General features: G+C 42.1%; 1 long non-coding RNA gene across 1 annotated transcript in view; it reads right to left on the bottom strand.

The window, feature by feature from the left end:
• LOC129163723 (uncharacterized) overlaps positions 1–24,759 on the bottom strand; it is a 37,517-nt gene that overhangs the window by 12,405 nt on the left and 353 nt on the right. Inside the window, exon 2 of the long non-coding RNA XR_008563531.2 lies at positions 24,364–24,608. This is a non-coding gene — a long non-coding RNA (uncharacterized lncRNA). The remainder of the gene's footprint in view (positions 1–24,363; positions 24,609–24,759) is intronic.

The raw sequence follows: 24,759 nt of genomic DNA, 5'->3' as shown, positions 1-24,759 counted from the left end.
ATTTTAAGTTTTTATTTCCTTATTCAGCAAATGTCTCCGGCACACAAAGAACTAAATGACCAGAGGAGCCACAACTATTGATTAAATATCCATGAATCCATTTTAACTGGTTAAATTCTTCAACTCTCCCACGCTGCTTCAAGGTCACTGTGAGTTAACATAGCCGCGGTGTGCAGCACACAACACAACACGATGACATCATCGACTTGTACAGTGCTGAAAGGCGAGACAGTCTCAACTTTCAGCTAAAAAAAGACCGCTCTAGCTATTATAGTTTTTATTTTATGTCAGATTACAGTATAAACGGGATCTTACTAGCAGGGCACCTCCAGCGGCCCGCTGCCGCTCCGTTTTTCGTGGGGTAAATAATACGTAGCTCATTTCCCGAGTCCAAATAGAAAGGCGAATGGCGCCGGCGCGAGACCTGCCGCCCGCCGTCAATGTATTTCAGCAAAATTCTCAAAGACTCGTTTTAATTTGATAGCGTTTTGTTATCAGCCTTTCGGTTTTCCCACTCTTAGCTTTTCATAAAAGCTCATTTGACAAAGAAAAAGCTAGCGGTTGGAAGTAGTTCTAAATACATGCAATGTAAGAAGCTAGCAAAAGACATTTGAAGGGATCATCATAGCACCATGCAAAACGTTCAGATTAGAGAGGTTAGTTAGTCAATAAGTTGGGGGACAGGCGGGAAAAATACCAACTAAATAATAAAGAGATGCATACCTGCATCTTTTCCTCGTTTCTCCTCCTCTTCTTTTCTTTTTTTCCGAAATTGGGCACCTGATGGCTTCGACCGCTTCTTCTCCTTATGTTTGTGAGCGGTGATATGTGAAACGGTACCTGTATCCTTCCATCATCACTCTCCGAGATCCCTCCGCCCCCCACCTGATGAAGGGCGCTATAGAGCGCACTACAGAGGTGCGGCGGACACAAGGGGGCGCAATAAAATCCCAATATAAACGCAAACAATGACTTTGTTGTGCTTTTATTACAGAAATATTATTATTATCATCACTCATCACTATTATTATTATGAAGAACATGTGATTTCTATGTTTTGTTGATGTATCGGTTGATGGAAGAAAAAAAAAAGAAAAAAAAGAAATTAAATGGCGCCCCCTCCAGACTGCCGCCCTGTTCGGCCGCACATGTTGCACATATCAAGCTCCGCCACTGTGTGTGAGTAGTAAAAGCTGCTGTGGTTGATCACATCACAACATAAAGACCAGAACATGAGAGAACACAAAGTTTCTCATAGATGACATTAAAAACACAATTCCGTACTATGATTTATATTCCTTCTGTAATGTCGTAGCATATTAGTTCCGTGTTCTTCCACAAAACCTTAAAAACTCATTTTCATTAGAAATCGTGCTCTAAAAAAAATCTTTGGCAAATACCTCCATTTCTTTAACTGATGGGAGTTTTACATTTGTACAACAATTCTTTCCCTTTCCAGCTCTTTCTTTCTGCTTTAATATTTGGTAGATGATAAACAGAGACATTTTTAAAGCATAACATTCAGAGGCAAACAGAGGAAAAGTGTGTATCTAATATCTGATATAAAGCCAAAGTGACAGAATACAGATGCAGCAACTCAGGAAAAACTCCAGCTGCAGCTGGTCCACGTCAGAGACCTTCAGAAAACAAAATATCCACTCCATAGAGCCAAGAAACTCATGTTCTTATGAAATTTATGAGGCTGATAAAGAAATACCCTAACCAAGTGCACATGTTCTGGAGTGTATGAATGAAACATCTGCAGCACGGACTGATTATCCCAAAGAATCTGACACGCTGAGGAGAAATATTTCAGGATTTTTAAAATTTTCCCCTTCTTGTTTTCATCCATCTTGTTATCTTTTAGTAAACTCACCAGAGAAAACCCACCCTGCTATGGCTTAAAAACCCATCATTTAAACATGTGGAACACTCGTTTAATCAATACATTTGCAGTGGTCTCTAGTTGGACTGAATGCCTTGTAAGTCATACTCTGGGGGCAGAAAACACAGATGCACCATTTCCAGGAACTAGATGTGAGCTATATCACAGCAGAGCTTCAGAAGGCAGGTTTTGGAGTCTTATTTTCTGATGTTTGGACATATCGCCTTGCAAAACAGGCTTCAACACAAGCAGTTGTTTCCCACTTGGTCTCAGTGCTCAACCATTGTCTATTTAATATAGCGCAAAATTGTATTGGATGGTAAAAAGTGCAGGGGACAAAAATTGATTTTGGAAAAAGTACAGGGGACATTTCCCACCCCCCACCCCCAGACTACATCCATGTCGCCTTGGGTTGGGTAAGAGCAACGCGACTATACCATTGACTTGCAACGATGATGTTTAATCTTCACAAATATCAACTATCACAAAGCTGCTAATGCTAATGATTAGCTTCTGCTAGCTGAGACGTTCGTTGCTGTTTCCTGGACGCTAAACCAACAACAGCCTGAATACATGAATGTTAAGTGACAATGTGACATAGATCTGTCAGGCATTTCAAATCCCAGAGTTTCACCATCTATTTTCTATCAGAAGCTAATGCAGGAGATGGTAAATGGTAAATGGTCTGTATTTGATATAGTGTCTTCTTGAGTCCTGGACCTGGACCCCCTCAAGGTGCTTTATAACACAATCCGTCATTCACCCATTCACAATGTAGCCACAGCTGCCCTGGGGCTCACTGACAGAGGTGAGGCTGCTGAGCCACTGGTCCCTCTGACCACCACCAGCAGCCAAGGGGGGTTAGGAGTCTTGCTCAAGGACACAATGACAGCGACAAGCTGAGCAGGGCTCTAACCTGTAACCTTCCGATTACGGGGTGAGCACTTGACTCCTGTGCCACTGTCACCCCATGGGAGATGGGGCAGGAGACTATTTTCATGTTCAGCCTGCATGAAAAACTCAGAGTGACCAATTATAATCAGAAATATAATTTTAAATATCGTTTTTCAGCGTTCCACACCTTTGAGATAAGCTTAAGGATGAAGACGAGGTCCCCGGGGTCATAATTCTGCCATGACGCTGGACACCACAGCAACGCTCCCTCTCTCTCTCTCTCTCAAGAGAATAAAATACTCTTTTCCGTCTTCTTCTTCTTTTGACTTCAGGGTTGTGTAAACATCAGTGCCAGACCTGAGTGGGATCAAAGTGCTCATTAAAGAAGCCCACAACCCTGAGAAATGGCAGACCAAATAGCAGCCCATCGTGACGGGCAAGAACTAAATCTGGAACAAGGGCACGCTTTCATTTCCTAGGAATGGAATGGGTGTCTTAGGCAATTGCAATTGAGCAACTACAGTTTTTAAACCAGCGCTTTTTTATAAAAGCCACAAAAATACACAAGTTTTGTCCACAAACAGACAGACGGATGATAGATAGATAGATAGATAGATAGATAGATAGATAGATAGATAGATAGATAGATAGATAGATAGATAGATAGATAGATAGATAGATAGATAGATAGATAGATAGATAGATAGATAGATAGATAGATAGATAGATAGATAGATAGATAGATAGATAGATAGATAGATAGATGATAGATAGATGATAGATAGTTTCATTTCCATACCACAGAGATGTGTGAGTTTCTGTTCGTTTAATGTTTCCGCCAGCTGGGCTAAAATCGTTGAAATGCCGCGTTCTCTAACAGAAACACGCTGCAGCATCTGCTGACAACGGCTGAACACAAAGTGCGAGTCACAGTTGATTAATATCGTCTTTCTCTTTTTCTGTCAGAGGTTGTGATCAGAATGAAAGCTGCCCCTTGCATCTTTCACAAGGCCTCTGAGTGAAAGCATAACACCAGAGCACAATTACATGTCACCACTCACCGGTTTCCTAAAGACTCAGAAATGTTAACATCTGAGTGAGGGACAATGGGTTTTCCAGCAGCAAATGTAAATCCAAAGCGACCTTTCTTTAAACAGAGAGGGAATGAAACAATCTGAAATCATCTGTTGATGCAAAATTCTATTTGAGTCTTTGTGATTATGGCTTTCCCACTATTGCTCTGTAATTACAGGCCCCGCTCTCCTTAGCAGCGGGGTTCGCATTACAAGTGCGGTTATCGACATGTGTGTGAGAGCGAGTGAGAATGTGTGAGAGTGAGTGTACGTGACGGGCGACGGAGGAATACGGCGCGGCCCGAGCGTGCCTGCGGTTAACCTGTCACCTTCAACGTCCACTCAGGACCTCTAATTATCAGAAGTGAGGCCCTCTTGTGTGACTGGATAGATTAAGTGTGTGAGATGTGCTGGTGCACTGATGACAGGTGTGTTCAAGACTTTAGTTTACGTGAAATCTTCTATGGTTTTAATTCCTAAAAAGTGCACAACTATTGTCAGTTCTCCTTACATATATTGAATAAAAAATTTTTTTTTATTATATGATATAGTTTGAGTCAGAAAGATCAACTTATTGGTCATAGCAAATAATAAAAAAATTAACATTAAAGTTAAATAAATAAAATCTGCATCCCAAACAAAATAAGTTGCTGATGGTACTAAAATAAAATAATATCCACACTTTAAACTAAATTATTTCCTGCTCCCATTTAAAAATCAGGATTTGTTTTTTTACAGTTCTACCACTCAGAAAGAAACTGAAAGTGATTCATTTCTGTGGGTAGTTTTATTGATTTTTCTATAAAATATTGTAATTTAACCCTCCCACTGTCTTTATGGGTGACCCCGCGAGGAAAGTTGACCATTGAGCAGAGTCGATGGTTTATCCCTTGAAGTCCACGTGGCAGGGGTGAGGAGTGAGCACCACCTCACCCCTGCCACGTGGATTTCAAGGGATAAACCATCAATCCTGCTCAATGGTCAACTTTTCTTGCGGGGTCACCCATAAAGACAGTGGGAGGGTTAAAAAAATGAGGAGGAAACAGCAGCATCTGCTCATCAGAGCTGTAGTTTGAAGGCCTGCATTTGATAAAGAGCCTTGTAGACTCCTGTAACCACCCAAGGCACTTTACAACACAATCATTCACCCACAACATGTTCATATCCTGGTGATGATGAGCTACAAAGTAGCCACCGCTGCCCTGGGGGGCACTGACAGAAGCATGGCTGCTGAAAATTGGCGCCACCAGTCCCTCCAACCACCACCAGCAGACAACGTGGGCTAAGAGTTATGCCCAAGGATAGCAACAGATTGAGCGGGGATTGAACCTGCAACCTTTCCTGTTGTGAGTCAAGATGGATGAGTCCATGAATAGTATAACAGGGACAGCAGTAGGTCAGGAGGTAGAGCAGGTTGTCCAGTAATTGGAACTCTAAGAAGGCGCTATACAAATTGGCCTTTTACCAAGTAACAGTGTGATGTAGATGTGTCAGGGTTTTCTGATCCTAGAGTTTCACCATCTATTTGCTGTCATAGCTAATGCAGGAGATAGGTGTAGGAGACTATTTTCATGAAGAGCTCTGAGTGATCAACTATAATCATAAATAATCATTACAAATGATTTTTCAGCACCTTTAAAACAATTTTAATTATTAGATGAAGCTGTTATTTTCATGGTAATGTGTAGAACAGTTCAATGAGGCTTTTGTACCAGCTCACATCTTGCATATCTTTAATGTTTTTTACACGTTGTTTTCATTGAACTCAAACAGAAATGTGATATTCTAGATTACAACCCCTCAGCACAGTTGTATTTTCCCTTCATCACTGATGTTTGTTTTGTATGCACCCAAAAGCACCAGAGGATTAGGTTAAACGCTCGCCTCCTCGCTGTAACAGCAGCACTTTTAGGGACCGACCAGCACGGGCCTTTTAGGTTAAACCACATTTTAACGGTGGAATTTCGACTCCCTGGCGAAGTCATCCGTCACAAAGAGGACAGGGCTGAGTTGTAGTTTCTTTAAGGTCCGGAGACAGCGTCAACAGTCTCACTTTTTAACTGTAGATAGAGATATTCCCAGATGAGGTTCAGACAGGCCTAACCCCAAATGATGAATTAGGCCATTCACCTCTCCCGAATCCACACAGGACTCTGTGTATTTTGTCACATGAAAACACAAGGTTGCCTCTTGTACGCCAGGCCCAAGTATGTAAAAACAGAGGAAATAGCTGAAAGAAAAGGTGTCATTTTTCTTCATCTGAAATAGTAGAAGTGTGTGTGTGCATGTGTGTGTGTGTGTGCGGCCCAGGAGGAAAAGAAAAAGCGAGAGTGCCTACATGCGTGAGAAGCACACGGAGAGAAAGTGGGACCATGAAGGGAGAAAGAGAAACCGGCCTCTAATTCGCTGATCTCAGCTGATTACATTTTCCCGTCCAGACGGTAGACATTCCTTCAACCTGTGGCCACGACCGTCGGGCCCCTCGGTTTTTACTTTGCAGCAGAATACCATTAGAGCAAAACAAGCCCGCGTCTATGCAGGCCACAGAAACAGGTGGGCGTGACGAGTGAAATCCTGACATACACAGACAGAAAGTCTTAGAGGACTTTCAACCTTAAGCACGTCAGATTTTCTCACAAACATCAAAAAGGCAGTGAGAGAGCTACAGCTCCCTTGTGGTCTCTGTTTGTTTAGATGTCCGTGAAAACACAACATTTGCGCCTCAAAGAGTTAAACATCAGATCTGTTGGCTGCCGTAATTGCAGCCTTGGATTGCGATCTGACTGAAGCGATGAGTGGGAATCTGTCGCTCCTCCAAAGAGAAAACCGCCGGGACGGCCAGAGAAGCACATGGTCATGAATCAGGCTCGGACAGCGATAAGAGGAGATGTAACACAGAAAATGTGAGTCACAGCATGTGAGAGTGTGTGTCCAGGCCGCACCTCTGAACTAATACACCAAGAACAGCTGAACACAAACATGAATAAAAAGCACTTTCTTTTAGAAACATTTTACATTTCTGTTGTTTGAATTTGTTCAATTCCTACAGAAAGTGAAATTCAAAAGTGTTTAATACAATAAAACACTTTTAAATTGTGAAAAATTAAAGTTGCATGGTGATGATGGATTTTCCAATGGACTTTATGTTATAAGTGACATCACTGGATAATAAAAAATAAAGTAATTGAGTTCAAACAGCATGTTACTGTCATAGCTGCAAATGCATCCCCCTTTAATGTACAATTATATGCAGAAAAACCATGATTACTTCCATGAAAAGAAGCAAAAAACCTCCTAGGGTTTGGTTAGTAACATATTAGAGAAAAAGTACTTAAATGCTTTTTCGGTTGTTATTAATTTACAATTATTGGTCAAAGTCCATCCAAAAACTCACTAAACATACTGTATATATGAAAGATGAGATGACTGATAGGACCTGAATAGTAACTCTTTTAATTGATATTTCCAAAAAGTTTGAATAAAAACAAAACATGTCAAAACGTTATTTTAATGTGTCCTGTTGTTTCAAGAAGTACATTTTTGCTGTCAGATGAACATAAAAAAGAAAAAAAAGGAATTGGAGTTGAAGTAGCATGCATCACAAAATGAACAAATTGTCCTCCACCACTGCTGTGCAGCTGCAAACACATGCACTCAGTCAAAACACACACCTAACCTCAACAACAGTGTCACTTTTTCCGCCGCGAGGGCCACAAAGGTCAGAGAAACACTGGCAGCGCTTCAGCCCCCCTCCCCCTTCTCTGCTGCTTGGCAGGCCGTACATTTACTATCAACAGGAAACATCTTTCTCTGCAAAGGAAGTGTTACTCTCTAATTGGCCTGATGTGATTCAATGACCTGGCTGCTGCAGCCAATGGGACGGGCGTTATTTTAGGATGAGGTATAAAAGGGAAGAGGCCTTTCCAGAATGCACCAAGTTCTCACACTGACTACACGGCGTGCTCTCGGGTCTACTTCTGCAAAGTTAGGACTGTACAAAGATGCATTACTAAGCACATCTGGTTTCATTGTTGTTTCATGGATCCCATAACACATCATGAAACCACAGTCTAAGCAAAAGAAGATGGGGGGAAACCCAGAGTGTAGAAAAACTGACCTGGTTACGATCCTCCAGTCTTGGCTTATTCATGCTTTCTGCACTTTTTTTCCTGAACAGAGGAAAATGATCTATGCATCCAGAAGCATTAAACATATAGAAACATAAATCATGCCAGAGCTAGCAGGCATGAGAAGCAGAAAGGAAATCCCCCCAGAAAGATTTACTGTTTTTTCTTTCTCTTTCCACAAATATTCACAATCTGAGTTTTTACTGAACCTCTTCAGCTCCCACTTATGTCATTTTTACTCCACACATTCCAAAAGGTGACTGTTCCTCCTAACTTTGACTTCCCCTTTTGTGTGTGTGTGTGTGTGTGTGTGTGTGTGTGTGTGTGTGTGTGCGTGTGCGTGTGCGTGCAAAAAGCATGAGAACACAGCCAAAAATATCATAACACAGAGGGTGACATTAGGGAGCGCAGGCCGTAGCGGCGGGGAGCAATGACGGAGTTCCCTGATTAGCACGTTACCATGCAGAGACAAAGGGCCTCTGAATCACAGGAAACAGAACAATCAAAGAGATGGCGCACATTCCAAGAAAAGCAGCGTGCCTCAGAAACACAACATGATCCGAGACACTGCTCCGTCTGAACATCTGATGAAAGCCTCAGCTGAGCAGGAACACTGAATTATTAGCAAAGAATGACTCCAAGGACGAAGCAAATCGCTGAAATCTTAAATTACTGAAGCGCATTTATCAGGCGCCGCCTTTGATCTCCGGTCCACGCGTATTCCTGCTGATGGCTGGAAAATCAAAAGAAGACACAAATCTGAGGCGTATTTGGATAGGAACTGGGCCTAATTACATGTTCCATACAGTTTCCCTGACAGGTATTTTCATACGCAAACAGACACGGAGCCCTCAAAAGTGTGGGGTCCTTTTCCCCCTAAAACACACCAGCGGGCCCACACAGGATCTCAGAGTTCTGTTTGCTCCAAGCCTGGACTCAGGAAATAACTAACTCTTTACCCTCACTCCAAAATGGCAGCTCTGTTTCCGCAGCGCTGGTTTGCTGGATTAGAACAATTCCCCACCAGGCCGTAATTTGTGGGACTCTCATAACATGACACGCCCTGCCATACATTTCCATTATAACCCACTTTTTGTCCCCCTCATAAGGATATTTCAGGACAATTCCTCAAGTAGTCATTGAAGGACCCCTCTATATTTTTGTGGCTACGTTGGGTAGAGACTTCCACAGATGATCAATTAGCTGCCCCGATTTCTCCTGAATTGTTCAGCGGCAGGTAACAGCAGAGCTGGGTAAAAAAAAAACAACGTGGTTGCACAAATTCTAGGTCAAGCAGAGATGAAGGAAATCTATTTTCAGGATAATGTGCTGTTTATCTCTGTGTGTAAAACCAGTGGAGCACCTCTTCCCCCACAAGTCAGGCCCATGGCTCCAGCTTGTGGGCTGTGTGGCTACATGTGATGCAGATGCTAGATTATCTGCTTTCTCTTTTCTCTTTGCTGGGCCTTGGTGGCTTCACGTCTTCCCCCTCCCCCCCAGATTTGAAACAGATCTTGCAAAGCACTCATCAGATTGTCAGGTGCACAAAAAGAAACACTTTAACGGAAAATCCGTCGGGACCAGATGAGTACAAATCCCAAACTTGTCAACCCAAGAGTCTACAAAAACAAATTTGGACTCAGCAGTCCTCTTGGCTCACTCAGGCTCACATTATATACACAAGTGGTGTACATGTGTTCCTGTTAATCTCTGATTTGAAAGACAACATTCGGCATGGGCCACAGCACAGTCAAGAATGCGGTGTCTCTGTAGTGAGCCTGTGTGAGGTCTGTCACAGACACAAAAACGCCTTAGCTCCAGAGATCAAGAGACGCTGTCGGTACACATCTCACGTGTTGCTATTTCATTAGAGAAGGATGATTGAAACATGAAACTTAAAGGTGTGGAACATTTGTTTAATCAATACATTTGCAGTGGTCTCTAGTAAGTTGTTATTACTGGTCTTATTTCCTGATATTTGCAAGTGGTGCTCGCTGCAGAACCACAAAGGCGGAGCTGCACCAGAAGGTGGAGCTGCACCAGAGTCAGCCCCACCCATTCCAGAATCAGCCCCGCCCATTCTATCAGAGTCAGTCCAATTCCTTCCAGTTGTCAGACTTTATAGCATTCTGGAACCAAAGAGGGTGTTATAGCTAAAAAATGCAGGATTGGGGACGGAGTTGAGAAGTGAATTGAACAGTTTTTGTAAAGGTTCCATATAATTAAAAATCTAACTTTTGGAACTTTTAATCATGTTATATTGTCATTTCCTCATACGAAACACGCCAAAGCCATGTTTGGCCTCATTCATGCAGTTTCTTCCCATCTCAGCTTCAATTTGGTCTCCTCCCCCGAAGCGGGTCTGGTCTTGGTTCTCAAATCTGGATATTCTGTGAATTTTCTGACAAATTATTTCTGAAATGACTTCTACTGAGACACCGCCAGAAAAATCATACATCCCGTCTACAAAGACACACTGGATGGCACAATAACATGCAACGCCACACAAGTATTATAAGATGTGGTGGTGTAGTGGTTATGGTGTCAGGTTGACATGCAGTTTTGCGCAGGTTCGCCTCCCAGTAGTGTAAATATTCTATAACCCCTTTTCCTCATTTCTAGCTACACTTGCCAGTACTATGTTTACAACAATTTATTGGTATGCCGTTTAACATATAATGACTAATGTGTTTTTTTATTTATTCATTCGTTTATTTAGCCAGTGTGAGTCCATTTGTGAGCAGAGTTTCAACTAAAATGCTGTTTAGGAACGACCAAATTCAAAGAACTTGTAGAGACATAAATATTTTGCTGAAAATGAACATTACAACTAAAATATGAACAAATTAAATGTTTCAGCTGGCAAAATAGATTGTTGCCGACCCCACCGAGAACCGAACCAGCATCAGCTGAGGGGAAAGCAAAAGTTAAGTCAAACAATCTTGCCACTGGACTACCAGAACTCACATAATAATGTCAAATGTTGTTGTACAGGACTTTTGTTGGAGCGGCTGTGGGCAGATATTCGCTAAAAGAAACCTTTTCATTTCGGGATATATTCAGACTTTGTCATGTAGCAAGTTATATTTATCTTGTTTAATTGGAGCACAGAACATAGCATTAACGACTGTAAACTAGTAACAGCCGTAATTCATGAGAGTCAGGTTAGTTTGCGATAAAGTTGAAAAACAAAAACGGAAGTCAGTGGGCTAGGCTGAGTTTGCGTGAATGGGCGGGGCTGACTCTGGTGCAGCTCCACCTTATGGTGCAGCTCCGCCTTTGTAGTTCTGCAGCGAGCACCCTCTCGATATTTGTACATCTCGCTCTGGATCGGCAAACAGCAATGCGACTCTACCACTGACTTGCACCGTGGATGTTTTATCTCCACAAATAACACAAGCCTGGAGAAGTTCAGCTGTATGGAGGTGATGCTTATGCTAACGATTAGCTTAAACTAGCCACGACGTACTCTGCTGTTTCCTGGACACTAAACCAGCAACAGCCTTCCCCGTTGTGAGTCAAGACGGATGAGTCTGTCAGGCTTTTCAAATCCAAGAGTTTCACTGTCTATTTTCTATCAGAAGCTAATGCGAGAGATAGTTGCAGGAGACTATTTTCATGTTCAACCTGCATGAAAAAAATCTAAATTACCGATTATAATCAGAAATAATCATTAAAAATAGCTTTTCGGGCAACCACACCTTTAACCCTCTGGAGGCAGGCGTTGCAGATTTACAACAGTTAAAACCTACCTACCTGGTTACTCCACATACGTATTTCATGAGCATTTTTTAACTCAGAAGTACCTCTGAAGGACTTAGTTGTTCGTCCTTTTATCAAAACTTATTTTGAGCCTGAGAGGGTTAAATAATGAAAGCTGCATCCATTTCTGTTTAGAATTTACGCAAAAAGCTTCAAAGCATTGTTTTCTTCCATGAAATATAAAAATCCAGTAAACAAATACGCAGATAAACCTTTGTTGACATGTGCAATTTCAAAGCTGCACACACACACACACACACACACGTGCAGAAAGGTTTTACCCTCCTCTGCAAAATCTCCAGATATCAACTTTGGTGTTTGCAGTTCAGAGTGGTGCACAGTGCCAAGCAGAGAGGAACTGTGATTGTTCACTGCAAACATGCAAGCCACCTTAGTTTTTGCGTTAACCCACAACACACAAACGCTGGTGCTTACACACACGAAACACACACATCAGGAAACTATGGCCTAACTGTGAGAAGATTCACTGTTCGAAAAACAGGAAGTGGTTACCAGCTGCATCAAACCAGAGAACACCTCAGTGATACAAACTCGGCACACACCGGCAACCTGCAACATCTGACTGTTTTAAAACCCTCAAGCAGAACTGAGAAAATTACCCCTCCACTTCTTTAAAACGATTTTTTATTTGCATTAAAACTGATTTGAGTTCAGATCAGTGCATTCTTCGGGCATTATTGCAAAGCTGGAATGCAGTTTCTTAAAGATCTGATTCCTGGGTAGTGAAGAGCTGAACTTAACGACCCCTACACACATGTAGGCCTTCATCAAAAAAGCATCTTTGACAAAATAATGTTTGAATTGCTTAACAAGCTGAGCAAGTAGATTAGCAAAGGCTTTTCTACCTGCATGATGGCTTTGCCTCAGGTGAATCAAGGCAGCTGCGTTTGAGAATGTCACCTAAAGCTTTGTGAGTGCAGATGCATTTATGGATCAAGTGTTTATCCTCTCAGCCAGGCTCAGGTTGAAGTGCACAGCCGGAGAAGCGCTCAGGCACGCCGACAATTGCAAGGGCTTAGGCGAGAACACAAAATGAGAGGCAAATTAATCGAGCCAGGAGTCATTATCTGAGCAATTAGTCAAAGGGCAGCACAGCCAGCGGGTCTTCTGACCAGTAGGTGTGAGAACAGCTTCTGACAGCTGAGCTGAGCTGCAAACAAGATGGGCCCGATAAGCGCTGGAGGCAGAGCTCAGGTGTGTTTTACGTGGTCAGTCAAGGTTGAGAGGGCTTTTCAGAGGTCATGGACTCAGCCCCTTTGACCTTTGACCCTTAAATAAGCTTTTAAGAAGTGGTCTCAGGTTGAAATTTTGTGGAGAGAGAAAATGAATGTGTTGGTTTTCCTGACCGCGCGCGTGTGTGTGTGTGTGTGTGTGTGTGTGTGCGTGCGCGCGCTGCATTCTTCACTCAATATTCATTATGACAGCACAAGATATTTCAGTATTTTGGGAAAAGCTGATGAATAACGCACACGCACGCACGCACACGCACACACACACACACACACACACACACACACACACACACACACACACACACACACAGACGCACGCTCACCAAACCTTGCCACATGACATCAATGCGCAGTGACACCAGAAACTGATTTCAGATTGTTCTATAATTCTGATGTCAGATGGTTTCATCTTCGCATCGAGTTAGTCGCCTCTCCTCACCCACGATAAGAAACAGGCCCATCTGTTTTCACCCCATAAAAAGCAAATAAATTATAACCTGATCTGTGGTGGGCCCCCCTCAGGAAGTGAGTGAGGAGGCGCAGCTCATACAAGAGATACGGGTTATTAAAGAGCTGCGGGGAGGAGGGGGAGTTTGAAGTTAACCAGTTGGGTGAGGCCCTTGAGCTATTACAGTCAGTTAATTATACCGCAGTTGAAGTGTTAAATAGACCAGTAACCTGTCCTTTGGTGCCTCTTATTGAAGCCAGGTGTGGTAAATAAATCAATTAGGCATGCAGCCTCAGATGTTACCTGACTCACTTCAGCAGCATTTTAAAACCATCTCTGGCTTTATGTTTGTCGGTATTGGTGTGTGGGGGCATTCTCGGTTCTGCTGCAGTAGTGTAACACAACCATATTTAAAACAGATGAAAATGAACCAACCGTAAGTGACTATTTGCAGGTTTTCAATCAGGTTCCATCGGTGGATTGCACACAGCCACAAAAGAAACTGCCGAAAGTTGAGAGGAAACCAACGTGCGGTCGGCAAACCACTCTCCCCGTTGAGGTAGCACACTTCACACATCATGAACTGAATATTTTGCAATGGTGTGGACTCACTTTTTGCATTGTGAATCCACCTGGTGAGCTAACAGACCGCACTACAAAACACCAGTTCCTGTCAGCTGGCTAAGAATGAAAGCGGGACACATCAAAATCTGAATTCAGCGCGTGCCATAGTGCCAGTACACACCGGATCTCGTTGTTTTGACAACCACAGGTTGCTATCTCCTCTGTCTTTTTGCAGCCAAGCCCAAAAATCTAAATTACTCAGTTGTAGATCCACCCTCAGCTCCTGAACACTCCCTTCAACCGATTCAACTGTAAGAAACTATCAAGCATCTTTCTTACATTTTGTTTCACCCTGAGTTCATCCTCAATTGATCTGAACCCCCCCCCCCCCCCCCCCCCCCCAAAAAATCAGACTAAGTTCATTTAAGGAATCCACCAAACGTTAAACTTGAACAAAGGTCTTACATGTTAGATTGTTTAAGACATAAAACCAAGTTGCTGCATCTTTCTCAAGCCATTACTCACTTCAAACTTGTTTTATTGCAGTTTGACCAGGGGTTAATGCCTCCTTTAGAAAACACCTGCAATGAGCAGAGAAACCTGTTCAGCCCCTCAGAGGCACAAGCTGATGACTTATTGACTGTCAGCTGCATGTGTACAAAAAAAGACTGACTTTAAGACATGAAGGAGAAAACATTTTACATCAGCTTTTAGCAAAAATCACAAGAAAACTATTGTGTTGCACTTAATTTTCAGTGTGAGGAGTAACATGTTGCAAAGTAACCGCTAACGGACACCCACGCTGAAATAAAGGTGAGCTACATCAACATAAGGACCTCAGTGACCTTTGTAGAAAAATTAATGAAGATGTGAAGAAAGGACTCTGGAATTTCAAAGCAAAGAAAATCCATTAATTAATGAGATTGGGATTGAGCGGAAACACACAGAGGCCAGGACGAAAGGACCTCCTTCTTCAAACCCAGGAACAACATGAATACAGCCTAAAGCCTCCTTTCCACCAGACTTGAAAGCGTTGCAAAACGGCCGCAAAAGGTGCTTTGCTGCAATTAGCCAACATTAAAATGGTTCCCTTTCTACTGGCTGTAAAATGTAACATTTTGGACGTGTCCCAGAAATGAAGGAATGCTATCATTACGCTTTGAGTCTAATTTTTACGCAATACACTTCCAAAATACGCAAAACGCTTTTGATCAGGCCAGACAGGAAGTTAAACACAAAGGCCTTGAAAAGCATCCAGAAACTTTCAAAATAAAAGTCATGTGCAGTACGTCATTTCCTGTGAAACCTCCGTAGCCGATGTAAACAGAAAATAAACATCAGACCTTTATGGATACAGCTGGCGTTCTCCTTGCTTATTATTGTGTGGACTTCTGAAATCACGTGTGGTGTTGCAATTCTCCTGTGATTTTGTGACCTCACGGAATCAGCTGTGTAGAATGCTTTTGCCCCTCTTTCGCATCAGAATCGCTCCCAGTTAGAAGGGAGCTCACAGGTCAAACGCCTCTATTTCGTCACATGGCGCTTTGCAACTGGTGGAAAGGAGGCTCAAGATATGGATTCACAGGCATTCTCCCAAAGAAGCATGACATTAGACTTCCTCTTTTTCCCATGTGCTCTAAATGCACTTATCTACAAAACCTTATTCCATCAGCTTATCGATTAACCATGATTTTTGCTTAGAGTTATCTATGTGATAAGTCATGCATCAATTAATGTCAATAATCAGGTTCACACGCCAGTAGAGGAACTGGTTGTTGCCAAAACCTTTCAGCTTCTGACCCACAAAATTACACTGGGATTGACTTTTGAACCCGACCACTGTTGGTAAAATATGCAAACCATGTCAACAATTTTATGCATTAGCGACAACAGTTTCTGTAACAATTATAGTAAAAAACAAGCTGTTAACAATGATTTTTAAATCTATTTGACCTCTTGGCACCTCCATTTATTGTCTCAGGACCCACAGTGGGGTCCCGATCCCAATTTTGGGAACCACAAGGAACAGCTAATAGAACTGCTCACCTACTTGATGATCGGTGCAGCCAGTAACATCACCATTTAGACCTTTAATCTTGGACTACAACTAATTACAAACCACAACAAAGCAGTTTCTCCAGATTGTGTGGGACACCTCATGGTGACTAGCATGAGGTTTATAACGTCTGTGTTTATTTTATATTTTTCTATAAAAGGCCTTGAAACCCACTGAAGCCAAACAGCAACCCTGATCCTGGGAAATGTTTTCAAAATCTAAACGAAAGAATGAAGACCTTTCGTGGTCTGATCCAGTTCCAGTTTTTCACCTTTGACCCCATGCTGACTTCATCTCATGACATCTCACTACCTCCCACTGCATTTCACACACAATAACAGACACTGACAACTTTATTCCAGTCATTTCATCACCACAATGTAACTCACCCATTTTCCAAAGTAAAAAATCTGATAGCTCCTTTTCACGGCGTCAGGCTTCATCGCTACAAAACACATTCACACATGCAGGACCAGTGTCCACTCTCTGAAAGAGCTTGGTGATGTGAAAACAGACCAATGCACTGAAGGAATGGTGACCAGGTGTATGGGGAGGAAATACCTGGAGCATTCCTTTACTCCAGGAATGTTTTTATTAGCCTTTTAACAAATGTTGCCATTTTGAGGTGTGTATACTATAAAGTGCACTGCAGGCTGGATCACTCAATCAAGGGGAGTGTGGCTTCAATGGGGAACCTGTGTTATAGACGGGGTTATGTTATTTGAACAGCTGGCACAGTTTAGCTCGGCATGTTCAAATGTGCACAGGTCTGAGGTTGGAGTACCACACGAGAGGAGGGGAAAAAATGCTGGCTTTCAGCAGGATGGACTTTATACAAAGTGATTCTGCTCTGAGTTTGGATTGAGACGTTGACTTAGCAAGCTGACTCTGGGAATGGGCAGGAGCTGGTGGTTCCATGGATTATTCCTAAGTATTTTCTTTTTCTTCTTCTTTGTCTATTGTTTTCATCCTTTCTGCTGAACGTTGTGGCAGTTTTAGTTCCAACACAAATATATGTGCCAACATGTGCATGTGTCAGCCAGGAAAGCTGGTGAAGATGATTGTAATGTATCTCCAAATAAAGTTTATTCTTTTTTTTACCGGTGAATTATTTTTTTTCCACAAACAAAAGTCCTAAATAAAACACCACTTATTCTCAAAAGAAGTGTTATTTCAGTCCCCTTCTTTAAAAGGCTGATTGATTTTAAATTTCATATTGATGGAATGTCTGATTAGTGACCTTTCCAACAAGGTAGCACTTGATTGGACATCACTGGAATGAACAACATCATCAATTAGGAGTAACGACACAAAGAAGCATCAAAATCACCTGTAATATCCTGTAGTTGGTAGTTTAGGAAGAGGATGTCATGCCGCATGAAGTTGTGACCAAACTGATGACCAACAAGAGGAGGGGGAGCCAAGCTACTGTGGCTTTGTGGATTGTTCACATGCCACTGAGGCCCCTTAGCCTAGAATCCAGACCCGTCATTTGCCAAAACAATACTGACAGTTTAGCATTGCTCCATTGGAACCTCGCAGTGCCGGCCAGGATTGTGGCTGGCCAATCACAGCACATTTATGTAGAAAAACTATGTATTATTTTATGATTTTTTTATGTTTCATGTCGTTCTTTCACTATGTAACGGCAGACTGCCCCGTTGACTGACATTCGTAGCAGTCCAATCACATTGCTCTATTGGTTTGATGGACCAATCACAGCACTCTGTTGGTGGACGGGATGTTACTGTTAATAAAGATGGTGACAGCTTTGGCATCAACTTTGGACTACTAGACTTGGGCTTTACTTTGAGTCAAGAGCAGAGACAGGTACTTAAGTTTATTTAGAAAAAGGACGTATTTGCGTCTTCTTTGACGGAGTATGGCGGATTGCCTCGTTGACTGACATCCGTAGCGGTGAGTATGTCACGTTGCTTGTTATCCAATAGCATGCAGAGACCATTTGAAAGACAGTCGTAGATCCCGCCCTATGACTGGAAGCCATCAATGGACTGTGGCCAGACTATTTATTCTCATATATGGGATGGCTTGCCAGGCTAGAGGCCCCTGGACAAAGAACAAAGTGTCAACATGGCCAGTTTAAGTAGCTTTTTCTTAATGACTAAGAGAAAATACAATGATCCAGTCCACCAACAGACAATTATTGCAGGAGATTCTTTCACTTTTTTGGATTTGATTCATACTCGTCCATCATTCTATATATGCAAGATCCTCAAAAATGATATCTATCTGTAAACGTTACCAATCAAGACACTGATTGGTATTAATAAAGGAGAGAAATCATTCACTGGAATGATTACTCAAGAATATTTTTGATAAAAGGCTGCATTGGTTTTGAAAAAGGTTGTAAATGTTAGAACATTAACAGGAATGTTAATAATGTCAAAAAGATCAACGTTTTAAAAATGTAGCCATTATAAATGACCTTTAATCTGGTTGCACATAAAGATCTCATGATTCAAGCATTAACAGTGTTATACCGATGCTTTTTATTCTACAATTAGCTCACTGAAAATCTAAGCCAAACTCATTAGCTTCTCTTAGCATTTTCATTTTGGGCAAAAAGACTGGAAATAAGGCTCCTGGCCTGGCACTGAAATCCAGTTAGGAAAATAAAATCAGTACATCGTGACTATATCTTGTTATTTTTTGTTTATAAAATATGTTAAGTGTTGGGCTGTAATTTTCAGAAGTGCAAGCTGGCAGGTTTTAGCTTTTTCCTGTATTTCAAAACATGGTATCAATTATCTCTTCCAACACACATCAAGAGTGGAGTGCAATTTTTAAGAATGGCAAGGTATTTCATTTAATAAGGAATGAAAAAAACTCATCCGATACTTGTAATCTGTGATTCACATTAAAACTTGAATTGTCTTGTGTCCAAACAGCAATCTGAAAATGTTCCAGTGGCCCACTTCAAGCATCTAGGAGCTCGCCCCTTCTCATTTATCAAATTAAAAGCACCATTCTTGGCACTTTGGATAAAAGAAAACAACTTTTTCACAGTCAGTGGAGCAGTGTGTGTGTGTGCGCGCGCGTGCGTGTGTGTCCATGTGTGTGTGTGTGTGTGTGTGTGAAAGAGAGAGAGACCCCTGATTCCTGGTGTTAACAGCTAATAAATCAGAGCCTATCCCTTTAATACTCTACTGGCTCAATTATATCCACATGTAGCCATTATTCCAGCCATGTTAGCTGGAGTGTGCTGCATATTTTAAAAAGGTGGGTTTCCATAACACTTGCTGAAAGCTATGCTGGTAGTTGGAACATGCGTTTTGGTTTCATGGAAGCAAACTGTTTTCCTGCTGTTTTAGTGATCTGCAGAGGCCAGAACAAATGCTTTTGTCTTTCCTGACACACACACACGGCTGTGTTTATAGAGTAAAACGACAAAATTCTCAAGCAGATAATATCCTAAACTAAATCTGGATTGATTTTTCTTACTTCTGAAGATCTGATTTGGCCATTCCAACGATTTTCAACAGCTGATGTGATTGTTGGTGAAGAAGGAGGCCTTGAACTGAAAGTTTTTGTTCAGCTTTTATTGAAGTGGTATTCCAATTTTTGATCCATTTGTGCTGCTGCTGAATATCAGAGCAGATGTTTGTTGATGGATTCCTCTCTATTTTTTGTTAAAGATGTAGTTCAGTCATTTAATTAATACATTTACAAAGGTCAATATTAAGAATCAATGCCTTGCAAGTCGTACTCAGGGGCAAAAACAGCTCAGATGTGCCTGGAGGAGAAAGTAGCTTCAGATGGCAGGATTTGGAGTTTTATTTCCTGATATTTGGACATCTCGCCTCTGATTGGATAACAGCAATGCAATTCTACCACTGACTTGCAACATGGAAGTTTTATCTCCACAAATAACACAAGCCAAGAGGAGTTCTGCCATGTGGTGGAGTTACTAATGCTAACGTTAGCTTCTACTAGTCAAAATGTTTTCTGCTATTTCCTGGATGATAAAATCAACAACAGCCTTCCCCGTCACAATTTAAGATGGGGGAGTCCATGAATGATAAGTGACAGTGTGACGTAGATCTGTCAGGATTTTCAAATCCCAGAGTTTCACAGTCTATTTTCTATCAGTAGCTAATGCAGGAGATAGGTGTAGGAGACTATTTTCATTTTGAGCCTGCATGAAAACATCGGAGTTACCAATTTTAATAAAAAAAATCAAGTGACTGTTTATAATGAGAAATCCATCCATTTTCTTCCAGTTATCCAGAGTCGGGTCGCGGGTGCAGCAGCCTAAGTCGAGAGACCCAGACTTCCCTCTCCCCAGCCACTTGGGCCAGCTCCTCCGGGGGAATCCCAAGGCATTCCCTGGAAGTGCCCGGAAAACCTCACCAGGGAGGCGTCCAGGAGGCATCCTAATCAGATGCTTGAGCCACCTCAACTGGCTCCTCTTGAAGTGAAGGAGCAGCAGATCTACTCCAAGCCCCTCCCGGATGACCAAACATCTCACCCTTTCTCTTAAGCCCTTTTCAGATAGACATTCTGGAACATTTGTGGACAATTCAATCCAGTTTTTAACCGGAACTGTGTTTTCAGACACACCACTTTTGTACCGGAACTTGTCCTTTCGGCTGCATTCACACAGCAGGGAAAAGTTCCAGATGTCTGACGGTGGCGGGGGGTGGGGGTGGGTGGGGGGGGGATCGGACTTATGTTAAGAAGAAGAAGAAGAAAATATCATTTCTATAGCGCCTCTCAAGATAAAAATCACGAGGCGCTTAAGCATAATTCTGCACACACAAAGACGCAGAAGAGACCTGGATAATGAAGCTCAATGGTTAAAGGTATCACTGAAGCGGTGTGAAGCGCTCCGTCGCGCGTCTAGGCGGTACCGTAGGAGGCGAGCTGCCGTGGTTCGCCGCATGCTACAGCAGCGGGCTATCTAGGTGCGCACAGCGTCCCCCGGTCCCCTCCTCCTCCCCCTTGTCCGGAACTCTACCTCACCAGTCTGAAGCAGCCACCCTGTCCGTAACAAGTCCGGACCTGTTACTAGGGGCTTCGTCCGGATAAATTCCGGAACACGTTATCCGGATGTTTGTATTCAGACACAAACGTCTTACAGACAGAGTCTGGAACATTTCCATTTTCATGGCCTGTCTGAAGGGGGCTTAAGGGAGAGCCCAGTCACCCTGCGGAAAAAACTCATTTCAGCCGCTTGTATTCGCAATCTCGTTCTTTCTGTCACTACCCAAAGCTCGTGACTACAGGTGAGCGTAGGAACGTAGATCGACCGGTAAATCGAGAGCTTCACCTTCTGGCTCAGCTCTCTCTTAACCACAACAGACCGGTACAACTCCTGCATCACTGCAGACGCAGCACCAATCCACCTATCGATCTTGCGCACCAGCTTTCCCTCACTCGTGAACAAGACCCCAAAATACTTAAACTCCTCCACTTGGGGCAGGACCTCATCCCTGACCCTTCTTCTATAATCTGAAATAATACTTAAAAATTTCTTTTCAGTGATCCACACCTTTAATGAAAATCAGAAAACATCCTAACAATGTAAACAATAGGAGCCATTAAACACATTATTCAAATGCACTTATGTTGAGAAACTAACAGCTCTGCTTCTTTACTGTAAATACTTTATAGTTTTGGTAACTTACCAAGGACATCCTGCTTCCAGCAGGTACGGTGGTGAGTCAGGATTGTCCCTATGCCGTTTTTCTTTTTTCAACAAATTTTTGAGGGTTTGTGAAATATGACTAGGACTGGAGCCAGTTCTGTGTCACAGCTCTGGCACGTGCCAACTTTTCACTAAACATTTCTGCCCCCCAACTCCGTTCTTTTTTTTCCCAGCAGGGGGAATGGAGAGCCTCAATGCTATCATTCTTCAGTCCTGTTTGAATCTGGCCGCATGTGAGCAGGAAAAGGAGCCAAACGTGCTTCCTGAATGTTTCAAGGGGGGAAAACGCTGTAATAAGCAAAGGGGTGGGTGGTTAAAAATAACTGGGCTATATAAGCCCAGAGCAGGATCCCAGTCGCTCTCAAACTCCCACTGACTCTTGTTCAGTCAGGACGTTCCAGGCTGAAACGCTGCTACCTCTCCCGCTCACTCACACAAGTTTTTCCATGAGGCAGAGCCGTTATGTCCCGATCCCCTCAACAGTGATGAAGCACTTACTGTCTTGACACAGACATGATGCATGCCGGCGTCCGTTTTTCTAGTAAAAGTCTTATTATATGTTAGATGACAGCATAAGGTTTCATCATGGAGAATGTGTGAAACAGTGGAGAAAGGAAACAAGATTTGGAGGCAAACAACAATTTTTTAAATCTTTCAGAATCGCTCTCGAACTCGATTTATACGATTGAACAATTTTTTTCTAATTAGCCCACAAAAAGATTCCTTTTTTATGTCTTAATCTGATTTTTGGGAAACAGCTTGTTGATTTTTGATTGGCACAAACGACTTCTTTTTCCGGTTTGTGTAACATTTTGAGTGAAGTTCTACTTCTCAAAAGTATTTTTTGCTATAAAACAAACATGAGTGAAGAGATTTTTCAATTCCAACAGTTCTGGAGAAAGCTTTCAGTTTCTTTGTAAGTTCGTCTGAGTGCAACATTTCAACCACCTGCCAACAACAACCAGCTGATAAGTCTTTAAACTGTCCAGATAAGACATCAGCAACAAAGACTGCACGCTTCTAAATTGTTAAATGACACTTCAGTTGCTCTACAGTTAACCCTCTGATGCATGGATTATGAAATCTTCAACCAAGATTTTTTAAACAATTTTTTTCATTCATCTTTAGGTGTGAATGAAACAAATTTCAACAAATATTTTTTGTAACATTTTGTTAATTTACAAATAATTTATTACATGTCCATCTCAGTGGACAGCGTGCATTCTGAACATGGAATATGTTGGCTTGACTTACTGAAGTCCAAATGGAGGGGCTCAAATGCAATAAAGTCTTCAACAGCTGTGCTTAATAGCAAAAATAAAGAAATAACAATTTTGAGTACCTGTCCACTGTAGTGACCATTATGTATCAAAGGGTTAAAAACGCGTGCAAATATTTTCCCAAGAAAAACATTTTAGGAGGTTTTTTTTAGGAAAATGCTTATTTACACCATTTATTGCACTACCGTCAGGACTGCAGGATAAAAAACAGAAGACACAAGAATCTAAGGACACAGAATCCTCATCGGCTCCAAGGTGTTTGTCCTGTTTGTGACCTCTGCCCTCTCTTCAGGAAAGCATAGATCAGTTAAGCAGCACTTCTACCTAAAGTTCTTACAAAATTACTTCCATGCATCCTCTGAGGCATAAAGCAAGCTTCTAGCTCCACCCATCATACGTGACTGCATGCTTAAATGAAATTATCTCATCGGGTTTGTACACTTCATTGCAGGACGTGACGGCTCTGAATGAAATAAAAGCCTGCCCCATAAACGTCATTGGGATTACTTAGTGCTCCCGCTGGACCTGCCAAAGTTTTTTCTTGTCTTGTCTGAGTTATCCTCATGCTGCTTTTCACTTTCTCTGTGCTGTTTTGCATTATTTTGACTTGCTGCTTTCAATGATTTCAATGCACAAGATGCTAAATGATCCACATTTCCAAAAATCTGAAACCGAAGGGTTTACTTGTGATTTTCAAAATAAAACAGGTTACAAATCGAGACTGCTTTCCACTCTGAGAGCTTGAAGTGTTGTGTCTGTGACATTTAAGAATAGTCTGAATCTTTTCGAATAATCAGAACGGTTTCAAGCCTATTTCTCTAGTCATCTTTATGCATTCTGCTGCACCCAATTTAGTCCCAAAATACAGTAGTTAGGGTTCAAACTACAGGTCAGGAGGCTATTCACCAACAGCAAATGACAAAGTCTGTCACAGAAAAAAAAAGGAGTGCAGTAATAACATGCAGCATGGTCTGCTATGCTGGTCATATTCTAGACTTGGGACTAGTCTGGCTAATTAAAGAGTTTAGCTCTGCAGGGACTGTTCTCTTTAGACAAAGTCTGGCTTCACTCATTTATATTCTCATAGTAGAAAGCTTCTAGTGAAAATGGAGAAAACTCCCAGTAAGAAATAACCATAAATGTTAAAAATCAGGAGGAAAAATCGAAGTCCAACGAGGAACGCCAACATGGCCTCCCATGAATGTTGCACGAGGAGTTTTTAAATGTGTCGGTGTGTAAATGACAAAAGCTACTATGAGTTCAGCAAAAATGTGAGTTCTCTCAATTGAAACTTAAAGGCATTGGATTGTGTTAAAGGTAGCTGTGTAATAGGGGAAGTGTGAGTGCTCTTACTTTCACTGGTAGCCAAGCAGAGGAAGGTTGCAGGGGTCAGTGTCAGTGGTCAAGGTTTCCAACACCAGGCTGCTGCTGCAAAAAGACAGCATTTCCTCTTTGGCCTTACTGGACTCCCTCTGCATGACGCACTTTCCATTGAACATGGTGCAGATGGAGTCATCACAGCCGTCCTCTCAGAATTTGCTGAGGGTTTGATGGTGTTTCTGTCAGGAGGAGCTGAGCTGCTGGAGCCAGCTCTGATCCTGAGAAAAATAGCAATAGCACATCTGGAAAGTTGTTTGTCCATTTTATATCACCATTTAAAATATTTTGTGTCCTTTCTGCAGATTAATCTTGTAATTTAAAAACATTTGCTACAAGATTTCAAATGAATGTAAACCTTGGTGCTTTATG

Source organism: Nothobranchius furzeri, chromosome 11, assembly GCF_043380555.1.
Source record: "Nothobranchius furzeri strain GRZ-AD chromosome 11, NfurGRZ-RIMD1, whole genome shotgun sequence".
Taxonomy (NCBI): domain Eukaryota; kingdom Metazoa; phylum Chordata; class Actinopteri; order Cyprinodontiformes; family Nothobranchiidae; genus Nothobranchius; species Nothobranchius furzeri.
Note: the sequence above shows the minus strand (reverse complement) of the source record. Positions and strands in the feature narration are given on the sequence as shown.